Consider the following 12,487-nt stretch of genomic DNA (forward strand, 5'->3'; position numbering starts at 1 on the left):
GGTGAGGGGGAGGGGAGGGGAGAGAGGTGAGGGGGAGGGGAGGGGAGAGAGGTGAGAGGGAGGGGAGGGGAGAGAGGTGAGGGGGAGGGGAGGGGAGAGAGGTGAGAGGGAGGGGAGGGGAGAGAGGTGAGAGGGAGGGGAGGGGAGAGAGGTGAGAGGGAGGGGAGGGGAGAGAGGTGAGAGGTGAAGGGAGGGGAAGAGGGGGAGGGGAGGGGAAGAGGGGGAAGGGAGAGGAGAGGCTGAGAGATGGGAGATGGGAGTTGGGAGGGTGAAAGAGTAAGGGAGTTGGGGGATAGGGAAGAAGGGGGGATTGGGGAGGAGGGGGGAGGGAGAGAGAGAGAGAGAGAGAGAGAGAGAGAGAGAGAGAGAGAGAGAGAGAGAGAGAGAGAGAGACCCATTCCTATCCTCAGGGTGTCATCATTATTAAAAAACTACTTGATTCTCTCCCTCCTCCCCCCCTCTCTCTCTCTCTCTCTCTCTCTTTCTTCCCCCTCCACCCCCCTCCTCCGTTCCTCTCCTCCCCTCCTTTCCTCTCTTTCCCCTCCTCCTCCTCCCCTTCCTCTCTCCCTCTCCTTTCTTCCGTCCCACTCTCTCTCCTCCTCCTTGCCTCCCTCCCTCCCTTCTTCTCTGCTCCCCTTCCCTCCTTTCCCTCCCTCTCCCCCTTCTCCTTCTCCCTTCCTTTCTTTACCTCTTCTTTCTCCTTTTCGTCCTTCGTTCTTTCTCTTCTCTCTCCCCACACCACTCCCTTTCCTCCCTCTCTCCCTCCCCCCTTTCCTCCACTTTCTAATTTCCCTCCTCCCCCTCTTCCTCTTTCTCCCTCCTCCTCCTCCTCCTCCCCCCCTCTTTCCTCTCTCCTTCCACTTTCTCACTCTCTCTCTTTCACTCCCCCCTTTCTCTCATTTCTTTTCTCTCCCTTCCCTCTTTCTCCCCTCTTTCTCTCCCCTCTCCCCCCCTTCAGCTTCCCTCTCTCTTTGACTTAGAAAAACAATCATTCTCTACTTCATCTTATCCTGCCTTCAGGCGTCTCTCTCTCTCTCTCGCTCTCTCTCTCTCTCATATTGTCACTCACAATCATTTTCTCTCTCTCTCTCTCTCTCTCTCTCTCTCTCATATTGTCACTCGCACACTCATTCACTCTCTCCCTGTCCCCTCTTCTCTCTCTCGCTCTCTCTCTCTCTCTCGCTCTCTCACTCCCATCACATCCTTCTCTCTTCCCTCTCCTCTCTCACCTCCTCCCCCCTTCCCCTCCTCCCCCCTCCCTCCCTCGAAATCAGCGCAGCGGAATATTACAAACCAATTACGGAAGTTAATAATCTTCGTATTTACACTCTTCCAGGTCCCAGACTCTCTCCAATTCCAATTTTCTCTACTTTCTCACTCTTCTCTCTCTCTCTCTCTCTCTCTCTCTCACTTTTCTTCCTTCTTGTTCTTGTCTTTTTTTTTTTAAATCATCGTCTTCCCTTTGTCTGTCTGTCTGTCTCTGTTTCTGTCTTTCTGTGTCTGTCTGTCTGTCTGTCTGTTTCTGTCTTTGTGTCTGTCTGTTTCTGTCTGTCTCTATCTATCTGTCTATCTATCTATCTACTTATCTATATTACAGTTTATATATATCAATGAACGTCCTTGTATCTATCCATCTATCTATCCATCTATCCGACTATCTATCTATCTATCCAGCTATCTATCTTTATTCTAATCTACCTGACATTCATCTATCGCCTTTGACCTCACCTACTGACACATCAATGACCTCAGGTGAGATTCTTTCCCTTCCTTCATCACAAGAGGTATGCCCTATGCTGAAAAATATCCCCTGGCTTTTGAGAGAGAGAGAGAGAGAGAGAGAGAGAGAGAGAGAGAGAGAGAGAGAGAGAGAGAGAGAGAGAGAGGGAGAGAGAGACTAAATGATACCCCCTTTAAGGACGTAATTTGCTTGTTTGTTTGTTTTTCTCGCTACTACCTGTCGATTTTATTAAGAATATTAAATGACTTGATTGATGAGTGAGTTAATAAAAGGTATACATGATCCCTATAATAAATGAAATAAAAATAATAATAATAAAAATACAATTAAAGCAAGAAATAAAGGTTGAAAAGGGTAAAGATACATAGATAAATAAAAATAACAGAAATAAAGAAAGAAAATATGTAAAAAGTAAAGATAAATAGACAAATAAAAAAATAATAAAACATAAATAAGGTTTAAAAATAAAGATAGAAAAAAAAATGATACAATTAAGACCCAAAAAAATTAATAAAAATAAAAATAGGAATAAAACCAAAAATAAAAAGATAAATAATAAAGGCAAATAAAAACAATAAAATATAAACGGCAAAACAAAAATAGTTAATAAAGAAAAAACAAACAAAAATAATTAAAGGAAATAATTGGAAAAAAAAATAAGAATAAATAAATAAATAGAACTCTTAAGATAAAATAAAAAAATAACCCACAGTCACCCCCCAAAAAAAATATTATAAAAAAAGAAAAAAAATATATTGACAAAATTAATCCCCCCAAAAAATCCACTCAAAATGAAAAATATGGGGAATTAGAATTGGAAATTATTTTGGTTCAGTGGCTGGATTTATAATAATGAGTTAATACTTATTTTCTTCTTGTAATCCGGATTTTGAATGGCAAGAAAAAAATATGGGGATTTTTTAGACCTTTTTCCCTTGTAATTTCTGTAATAATAAATATATATATCTTCAATTCTCTCTCTCTCTCTCTCTCTCTCTCTCTCTCTCACTCACCTTCCTTTCACCCTCCATTCATCTCTCCCTCTCCTCCCTCCCTCTCCCTCACTCTTTCATCTCCTCCCTCTCCTTCCTCACCTCATCCCTCATCCTCACCCTCCATCTCCTCCCTCCCCATCCCCCCCCCCTACGCCGTGAGCGAGGGCGAGGCTGGCCAAACAGGTGATCAGCGCCTGTTGACCCACGCCTTCCTAACGAGGTCACTGACAATTCCACCCTGTTTACACTTGTTATTACGCCCGTCACCTTTACGCTCCTACGCCCTCATTCTCTCTCTCTCTCCATCTCTTCCCCCCCCCTTCTCTCCCTCTCTCTCTCTCTCTCTCTCTCTCTCTCTCTCTCTCTCTCCTATCTCTATCTTAACGAGGTGAGTGACAATTCCAGAGCTGTTTACCTTTCCAATTACCCCTGTCACCTTTACGCTTCTACGTCCTCCCCCCCGATCTCTCTCTCTCTCTCTCTCTCTCTCTCTTTATCTCTCTCTCTCTCTCTCTCTTTATCTCTCTCTCTCTCTCTCTCTCTCTCTCTCTCTCTCTACTATCCTCGTCACTGAAATGTGATAAGAATTTTTTGAGATACAGACAGACAGACAGACAGGCGTGATTACATAACCCCCTTCAGCTTCGTGGGGGGGGGGGTAATAAAACACAATCCCAAAGTTTTAAGTCGCACTGTAAGCTTCGTAAATCCTCCTCCTTAGCGATTTAGTCTGTGTATTGTCCCTGAACATTTTCCTGTGTGGTATTAATTTCGCTTCGACATCAGTAGCACAGACTAGAATATTGAGGTGTTCTATGCAAAATGAATCGCTAAAGAGAAAGTGTTGAGAAATGCGCAACGTCTCCCACAGATATAAAAACGATATATTCCTGTACAAGAATCATTATATAGACAAAAACAAAAATAAAAAATAAAAAAATAAAACGCCTTACCCATTTTCTGTGAAGCCAAAAAAAATAATAGTCTCCCCCAACACTCACCTGCAAAGAAAGAAAACGGGGTGTAAGATATCAGTGTTAAATACGGAATCGGATTTTTTTTTTTTTATGCAAGGAAGAAGGAACCAAAGGCTTACGTTATCTCAGAACTTAAAGAAAAGGTCATGATATTTAAGACTTTTTATAAGATGGGGTTAAGAATGTGCCGGCGAGATAGGAAGATTTATAATTACAGGTGGGTTTCTTATGGTTTTTTATAATTTTGATGGATTGAATATAAACAGAATTAGAGAGTATTTGATTCTGTTATTAATATTACTGTCAATTATTACTATTATTGTTATTGTTACTATTATTATTATTATTATTATTATCATTAGTAGTAGTAGTAGTAGTAGTAGTAGAAGTAACAGGAGTAGTAGTAATAGTAGTGGTTATGGTACTAGTCATGGCAGTAGCACCTCAGTAGTAGTAGTAGTAGTAGTAGTAGTAGTAGTAGATGAGGCGGGGGTTAATTTAGCTAATGGTAATGCGTTAATAGAGTCCAACTAATTCCCTCCCCAGCACTACGGCAAATGATAGTGAGGGTGGGGAGGTGAGGGGGGAGGGGGGTTGGGGGTTGGGGAGTGGGGGTAGTGGGACGGTGGTGATGGTGGTAGTTGTGGTGGTAAGAGGTGGGGTGGTGGTGGTGAGAGGTAGGGTGGTAGTGGTGAGGGAAGGGTGGTAGGGTGGTGGTGGTGGTGGTGGTAGTGGTAACGGTGGTAGGAGAGTTATGGTTATGCAGGTAGCAGTAGTGATGGTGGTAGTTGTGGTAGTGTCATGGTGGTGGAAGTAATGGTGATGATGGTAGTGATGGTGGTGGAGGTGATAGTATGCTGATGATGGTGATGATGGTGGTGAAGGTGGTGGTGGCAGGTGAGTGATGATGATGATGATGGTGACGATGATGATGATGATGATGATGATGAGGATGGTAACAGAGGCACACCTGTTGACCATAAAGGTAATCCAGGTGTGAACTACTACCTGCTAATGACGTAAATCAGCAGGTGAGGTTTTTAGTGCTCAGGGAAGAAATGGTGCTAAATTGGTGCTAAATCGGTGCTAAATTGGTGTGTGTGTGTGTGTGTGTGTGTGTGTGTGTGTGTGTGTGTGTGTGTGTGTGTGTGTGTGTTTTAAGATCACGTAATGGCAATGGTGATGATAACTGCGGTGATAATTATACTAGCCTGGTGTGTGTGTGTGTGTGTGTGTGTGTGTGTGTGTGTGTGTGTGTGTGTGTGTGTGTGTGTGTGTGTGTGTGTGTGTGTGTGTGTGTTTGCGGTCGATACACACATAATTGGCTGTGTGTTTTTCTCTGTTTGGTGCCGTCATAACCCCTGCTGTTGTCTTGATTGCTTCTCCCCTCACCCCCTTCCCCTCACCTCCCCTCACCCTCTCCTTCCCTCTCACCCCATTCTTCACTTCTTCCCACCCCCCACCCCCATCTCTACCCCCACACCCCCTTCCTTCCTCTCATTCCCCTCCCCTCCCCTCACATCTTCCTGAATCTTCTCTCCCCATTCTTTATTCTTCTCTCCTGACCCTTAACTTTTCCCCTCTCCTCCCCCCTCACTTCTTCCCTTTCCCCTTACCTCTTTCCCCTCTTTCTTTCCCCTTTTTTGTTTCTTCCCCTTTTCATATTTCTCCCCTCATCACTTTCACCTCCCCTCATTGCTTCCCTTCTTTCATCTCTCTTCCCCTTCCCTTCTTCTGTCTCTCTTCACACCTCTCTTATTCTCTCTCTCTCTCTCTCTCTCTCTCTCTCTCCCCTCACTTTTCCTACCTCTCCCCTCTCCACTATCCTCACTTCCTCTCTTGTTCCTCTTCCTTGACCCCTCACGTCTTGCCTCTTCTCTCCCCTCACTTCCTCTTTACTATTTATTTCTCCCTCCTTCCCCTCTTCCAGTACCCCTTCCCCCTCCCCCTCTCCCCTCTTCTCTCACATCACTCCACACAATTGCCTTTTCCCCCCTTCCCCTCCCCTCATATTTCTCACACTATTTTTGCCTCGTCTTCCCCTCCCTCCCCCTCCCTTTCTCTGGACTGCTTTCCCCTCCCCCTCCCTCCCTCCCTCCCTCTCTCTCTCTCTCTCTCTCTCTCTCTCTCTCTCTCTCTCCAAAATAAACCAAACAATAGCTACCTACAAAATCATAGGCAATTAAGTCTAAGATGAACAGAGAAAAAAGAAAAAAAAGAGAGAGAGAGAGAGAGAGAGAGAGAGAGAGAGAGAGTTGGAGGGTTTTTGCTCACGACTGTAGTTATTATTTTCACTTCCTCCTCCTCCTCCTCCTCCTCCTCCTTCTTCTTCTTCTTCCTCCTCTTCCTCTTCTTCTTCTTCTTCTTCCTCCTCCTCCTCCTCCTCCTCCTCTTCTTCTTCTTCTTCTTCCTCGTCTTCTTTCATTATTTTTAAGTCACAGAATCATCCATCCCTTAAAGTCCAGATCATCTCCCTTAAAATAAATCGCTTAAAGACACCAAGGAAATATTAAGGAAAACACGTACTGGGACTGAAGAGGTTAAGCTCTATTAGGAAGCCTTTTATTAACCTCTCTTTACTACGATTTATTTTATTTACTTACGAATTTATTGACCTAATCCGAAATGGGTCTAGTTCTCAACCGCAGCGAGGTTAAAGCGCTTGTGGGTGGGTGTTAAGGGACGTCGTTTTCGCCCCTAAGGACCCCAGTAATTGCAGATCCGGAGCGGTTGAGATCTAGACCCAGAATAAGAAGGAAATTATAAAGACGCTGTTCAGTGTTTTAAGTCTAAGTTCCTAAGGTGAAAAAGACTGTCTGCTCCTGATTCTCTCTGTCTCTGTCTGTCTGTCTGTTTCTCTCTCTCTCTCTCTCTCTTTCTACCTCCTTACCACCCCTATCTCTCTTACCCTCTCCCCAAACCTCACATTTCTCCAACTCTCTCTCTCCCTTCCTCCCTACCTCTCTCCCTACCTCCCTATCTCTCCCTATCTCTCTCCCTGCCTCTCCCCCGACGGCAGGAACCATCAAAGCACCGAGACTGCCCTCAATTTAAGAATTCAATCAGAGAAAATATTGGTCGTAAATGGTGCATATAATAACACAAGGGGGGAAGCCAGTCTCCCCTCGTCCACCCACCGTGATACAGAGTGAGGGGAAGTGAGGGGAGGAGAGGGGAAGGAGGGGGAGAGAAGGGGGGAGAGGGGGAGGAGGGAGTGAGAAAGGGGAGGAGGGGGGAAGAGGCAGGAAGGTGGAAAGACGTGAGAGGCTGATAGGAAGGGAGAAGAGGATGGAAGAGAAGAGGGGAAGAGACGGGAGGAGAGGGGAAAGGGGGAAGAGGGGAGGAGGAAAGGGGAAGAGGAGAGGGGAAGAGGAAGGAAAGTGGAAAGACGTGGAAGGCAGATGGGATGGGAGAAAAAGGAAAAGGATGTGAGAGGAGAATGAGGAAGGAAGATGAGAAAGAAAGGATGGGGCAGAGAGGAGAGAAGAGGAGAGGAGAGGAAGGGAAGAAGGAGGAGAGGAGAAGAGGGGAAGAAGGAGGAGGGTAGAGGAGAAAGGGGAAGAGAAGTTGAGAGGAAGGGGAGAAATGATGCATATAATGGAGAAGATAGACTCTGATAAAAAGAGAGAGGGGAAGAGAGGAGAGGGGAGGAGAGAAGAGGGGAGAATAGGGGGGGAGGATAGATGTAAGAAGAGAGAAGAGATGGAGAAGAGGAGAGGGGTAGGTAAAATGAGGAGGAGAAGTGAAGGGAAAAGAGGAGAGGACAGAAAGAGGAGAGGAGGGGTAAGGAAACGAAAGGAGAAGAGGGAGGAAGGAAGAGGGAAAGAGGAGAGGAAAAAGGCAGAAGGGGAGAAGAGTGGAGAGGAGAGGAGAGGAGAGGAGAGAAAATGATGCATATAACAACACTTGCAGAAAGAGGAGGGGAAGAGAGAGAGAGAGAGAGAGGACAGAGAGGCGCAGGAGAGCCAGACAACGAGATCACAGAGAAAGAAAGAGAGGGAAAAAAAGAGAGAAAAAAAGAGAAAATGAAACCAGACAGGAAAAAAAGAGGAGAATGGACAATCGCTCTCGACTAGGCGGGCAGGAAGTGAGTACAAAGGAGTTCAAAGGAATGCAAAAAGAGTACAAAGGAGGGCAAACAGGGGCTGCCTTTTGAGTCTTTGTTTCTGAAGGGGTATGTGACGTGTATTAATTCACCTGGATGGCAGGAGGAGGCTAAGGATGAGGAGAAGCAGACCGAGGATGAGGTGGTGGTTGTGGTGCCTGGGAGAAAGGGTTGGTGAACAGGGATGATGATAATAATAATAATAATAATAATAATAATAATAATAATAATAATCATCATCATCATCATCATCATCATCACCACCAAGAAGACAGAAATGAGGGAGAATGGAGAAGGAAAATGAGAAGAGAAAGAAAGAATAGAGAGGAAAGAAGGGAAAGAGGGAGGAGAAAGAAGGAGAAGAGGGAGAAAGAGAGAGAAAAAGAGGGAGGACAACGAAGGAAGAGAGAGAGAGAGAGAGAGAGAGAGAGAGAGAGAGAGAGAGAGAGAGACAGACAGACAGACAGAGAGAATAAAGCGGAAAATGACAAGGGGAGGAGGAAAAGGAAATGATGAGAGGAAAAGAGGGAGGGAAATGGAAGCAGAGGGGGAGGGAGGAAAGTGAAAAAAAAAAAAAAGGAAAAAGGAAGAAAATGGGAATGAAAGAAAATGAGAAAGTAAGAAATAGAAAGAGGAAAGAAAATGGGATGAGAGTGAACAATTTAGGTGGAACTCTTTTGGTTTTGATAATTTTTTTAAGTGATCCTAATTATCAGTCTATTTTAGGTCAATTTTAGGTGACACTCCTGATTTTAGGTGGCACTTTAAGGTGAACAATTTTAGGTCACAATAGTCTGAACAATTTTAGGTGACCAATTTTAAGTAACCAATTTAAGGTGACCAATTTTAGGTGACCAATTTTAGGTGACCAATTTTAGGGGTACTATGCAGGACGACACACTGTGGTTCCCCCTTAAAAAATTTCCTAACCCCTTGCTAACCATTTTCTTTGATGTTGGGACGGTAACGAGTTGGCTTTGACCTGCTGACGACTGGCTGACGAGGGTGCTGACTTGATGAGAGATGCTGACGAGGTGACGACTTGGTGATGAGGGCTGACGAGATGGGAGATGCTGACGAAATGACGACTTGCTGATCTGTGCTGACGAAATGAGATGCTGACGAGATTAAGACTTGCTTTACGAAAATTAAGACTTGCTGACAAAACCTAACCAAACCGAGACTAACCATGAGAGCAGCCAAGGAGGGGGGGGGGAGGGTTCTGTACCAAGTCTAACAAAGCACTAACAAGCCCTAACAACTCCTAACAACCTCTAACAACCCTTAACCAACCCCTAACAAGGCCCTAACAAGCCCTAACAACGCCCTAACAACCTCTAACAACCCCTAACCAACCCCTAACAAGCCTAACAAGCAGTCTAATTACCCCATCCTTGAGGCCACTAACGACGCTTCCTTGACCCCGCCTCTATGGGGTCACTCAGGCCTCGTTAGATACTGTATAATTATTTACGTGGCTCATTTACTAACTCTAAATATTCGGCCCGATCAAAGAACGCTTTGTAGTTCAAAGAAAAAAGGAGCATCAAAGCAGTTTCCTTTATTCGTCCTCCCTGCCTGCCTCTCTCTCTCTCTCTCCCCCCCCTCTCTCTCTCTCTCTCTCTCTCTCTCTCTCGTTTTCGTTCTTTGTCTTTCTGTTCTACTTGTTTTCCCTTCTCCTCTCTCTCTCTCTCTCTCTCTCTCTCTCTCTCTCTCTCTCTCTCTCTCTCTCTCTCTCTTATTTTTTTCCTTTTCCTTCTTATTGTTTTTCTTATCGTTACGTATCTTCCTTATTTAGCTGATTTTTTTCCCCTAACCATCCTTCTTCATAAAGTATTTTTTTCTCTTTCTCATTTCCTACTTCCTTCCTCCGTATTTCCGTATTTCTTCCTTACTTCCTTCCTTCTTACCTACCTGTTTACCTACCTACCTACCAACCTTCCTTCTTACCTACCTCCCTACCAACGTATCTACTTACTTCTCTTCCTTCCTACCTACCTGCCTTCCTTCCTTTCTTCCCTCCTTCCTCCCTTCCTTCAAGTTCCTTCATCTCTCTTTCATCACCCTCTCATCCCCTTTCCAAACCCAACTTCCTTTTCCATTTCCCTCTCTTCCTCCTCCCTCCCTTAATCTACATATCTCTCCCTCTCTTCCTTCTTCCTCCTCTTTTTCTCCAATTCGCTTTTACGTTTCAGTCATTTACTGTTTATTTCCTCTCCCTTCCTTCCTTCCTTCCTTCCTCCCATCCTTCCTTCCTTCCTTCCTTCCTTCCTTTTCTTATTATTATTTCTCTATTTTTTTCCAGTATTTCTCTTTTCATTTTCTGTCTGTTACATTTTTCTTCCATTCTCTCTCTCTCTCTCTCTCTCTCTCTCTCTCTCTCACGTACCACACACACTCACTCTCTCCATTACACACGCTCTTACACACACATAGCCCCAACTCTCTCTCTCTCTCTCTCTCTCTCTCTCTCTCTCTCTCTCACACACACACACACACACACACACACACACACACACATCCCCAACTCTCCTTCCCCTCTAACATTCTATCCCTCTCACTCCCCTCTCTGTCTATCTACACATCAATCTATTCATCTGCCTACGCTATCTATCTATCAGTCTATCTACCTATCTATCTATGAGCCTCTTACCCACAAACACACGAACAAACACACTCTCCATTACACTCACAAACCGCATCCGTAGCACTCCTCTCTCTCTCTTTCTCTCTCTCTCTCTCTCTCTCTCTCTCCCTCTTCTACGTTCAAACACACACACACACACACACACACACACATATCCCCAACCATCCCATCCATCAAATTCTATCCACTCACTGCCCCCCACTCTCTCCATCCCTCTCTCTAGCTCTCTCACGCTCTCTCTAGCTCTCTCTCTAGCTCTCTTTTCCCCCCTCTCTCACTCCAGTCAGGGAGAAAATGTGTCAAAACGCGGGCTGGAGTTTGAAGCGTGGAAGATGAAAAGGTTGCTGGCCGAGATGAAAGGACTAGCTTTTGTCTTTGATGTGCACGCAAGTTGTTATGAATTAAACCCTCTACTGCCCTCCTACCAATATTTATAGCGGCCACGAAGATACCTACTGCCCTTTTCTCACCGCGGAGACACCCTTTGCCCTTTTCCCGTCTCCTGCTAGCTCCCTGGGCCCTTTTTTCTTCCCCCCTTTCCTCCAATCTGCGGTCTTGTCTTTCGCCTCCTTCCTCGCTGGTTTGTTTACGTATTCTCGTTTTCTTTCCCCCGTGTCGTTTTCTTCCGCCTACTGCCCTTTTTCCACTAGCTCCTTGGCCCTTTTCTTTCCTCCCTTTTTCTCCTCCCTGGGGTGTTTTCTTGCCCTCTTTTTACTGGTTTGGTTTGGTATTTTTGTTATGAGTTATGTCCCTCCTTTCCCCCCCCCCAAAAAAAAAAAAATCTATCGCGGTCACTATCTATTTTGCCCTTTCCTCTCTCCCTTTTCTTGCACTTTTTTCTATCTATTCTGAAATTTTTCGACACCGATATTTTTATGCATCATTTTTTTTGGCATGGATTTCACCCTTCCCCTCTCTCTCTCTCTCTCTCTCTCTCTCTCTCTCTCTCTATTATTATTATTATTATTTTTTTTGAGCGATCATGGAATTATTTATGATTCTTTTTCTGTCACCTACTAACTGGCTGCCTTTTTTTTTCGAAAATATTTTCCCACTTTTTTCTCATTTTTTTGGGGGGGTCTTTTCTACATTATATTATTTTCTTTTTTGTCTTTTTTTCTTGTCTTTTTCTTCCCCTCCCCCCCTCCCTCCAAAAAAAAAAATTTATGACGGTCACTGAGATGTATATTAATTTCATTTTCTTTTTTTCTTTTTTTTTTTTCTTAGTGTTTTTTCAAGAGCCATTTTGAGTCTTAATCCCTCTTTTCCATTCTCGATCTTCTTCTCCTTTGTTTTTGTTCTTTTTCGTTTTCTTGTTTATATTTTCGATTTTTGTTTCACTCTTTTGTTTTTCCTTTTTCTTGTCTTATGTTCATTTTTTTTTTTTTTTTTTTACTTTTTGGTGTGTGCGTAATTTTTTCATGAGTTTGCCCTCCAACTCCCCCTCTGCCAGTATCTATCTATCTATCTATCTATCCATCAATCTATCTATCCATCAATCTATCCATCTATCTATCTATGTATCTGTGTCTGTCTCTATCTATCTATCTATCTATCCATCCATCCATTTATTTATCTATCTATCTATCCATCCATCTATCAATCTATCTATCCATCTTTTCTTTCTTTCTTGTCCCGTCTTTCTTTCTTTCCTAGTTTTCCCCCTTTTCCTGTCTCCCTCTTCTTCCCCCTTTTCTTTCTCCTAATGCTTTTTCTTGGCTATTTTCTTCAATGTCTTCGTTGTTTTTGTCTTCCTTGTCTTAAGAAAATTTATGAATATCAAGGAGACATCTACTTCCTTGCCATTTCCTTTTCTTTTTTTCGATTTTCTTGTTTTTTTTTTTTTTTGCTCACTTTTGGCTCTCTTCTATATTTTTTCTTTTCGTTTCGTCTTCTTGTGAATTATATCGTTCGGGATTAATAGTTATAGTAGACATAGCAATATTTATTTCCTGGTTGGCCTCTCTCTCTCTCTCTCTTTCTCTCTCTCTCTCTCTCTCATTTTTTTGCATTGTTTTAGTT

Source organism: Coenobita brevimanus, chromosome 65 (genome assembly GCF_032717465.1).
Source record: "Coenobita brevimanus isolate Jiangsu-jjx chromosome 65, ASM3271746v2, whole genome shotgun sequence".
Classification (NCBI taxonomy): Eukaryota; Metazoa; Arthropoda; class Malacostraca; order Decapoda; family Coenobitidae; genus Coenobita; species Coenobita brevimanus.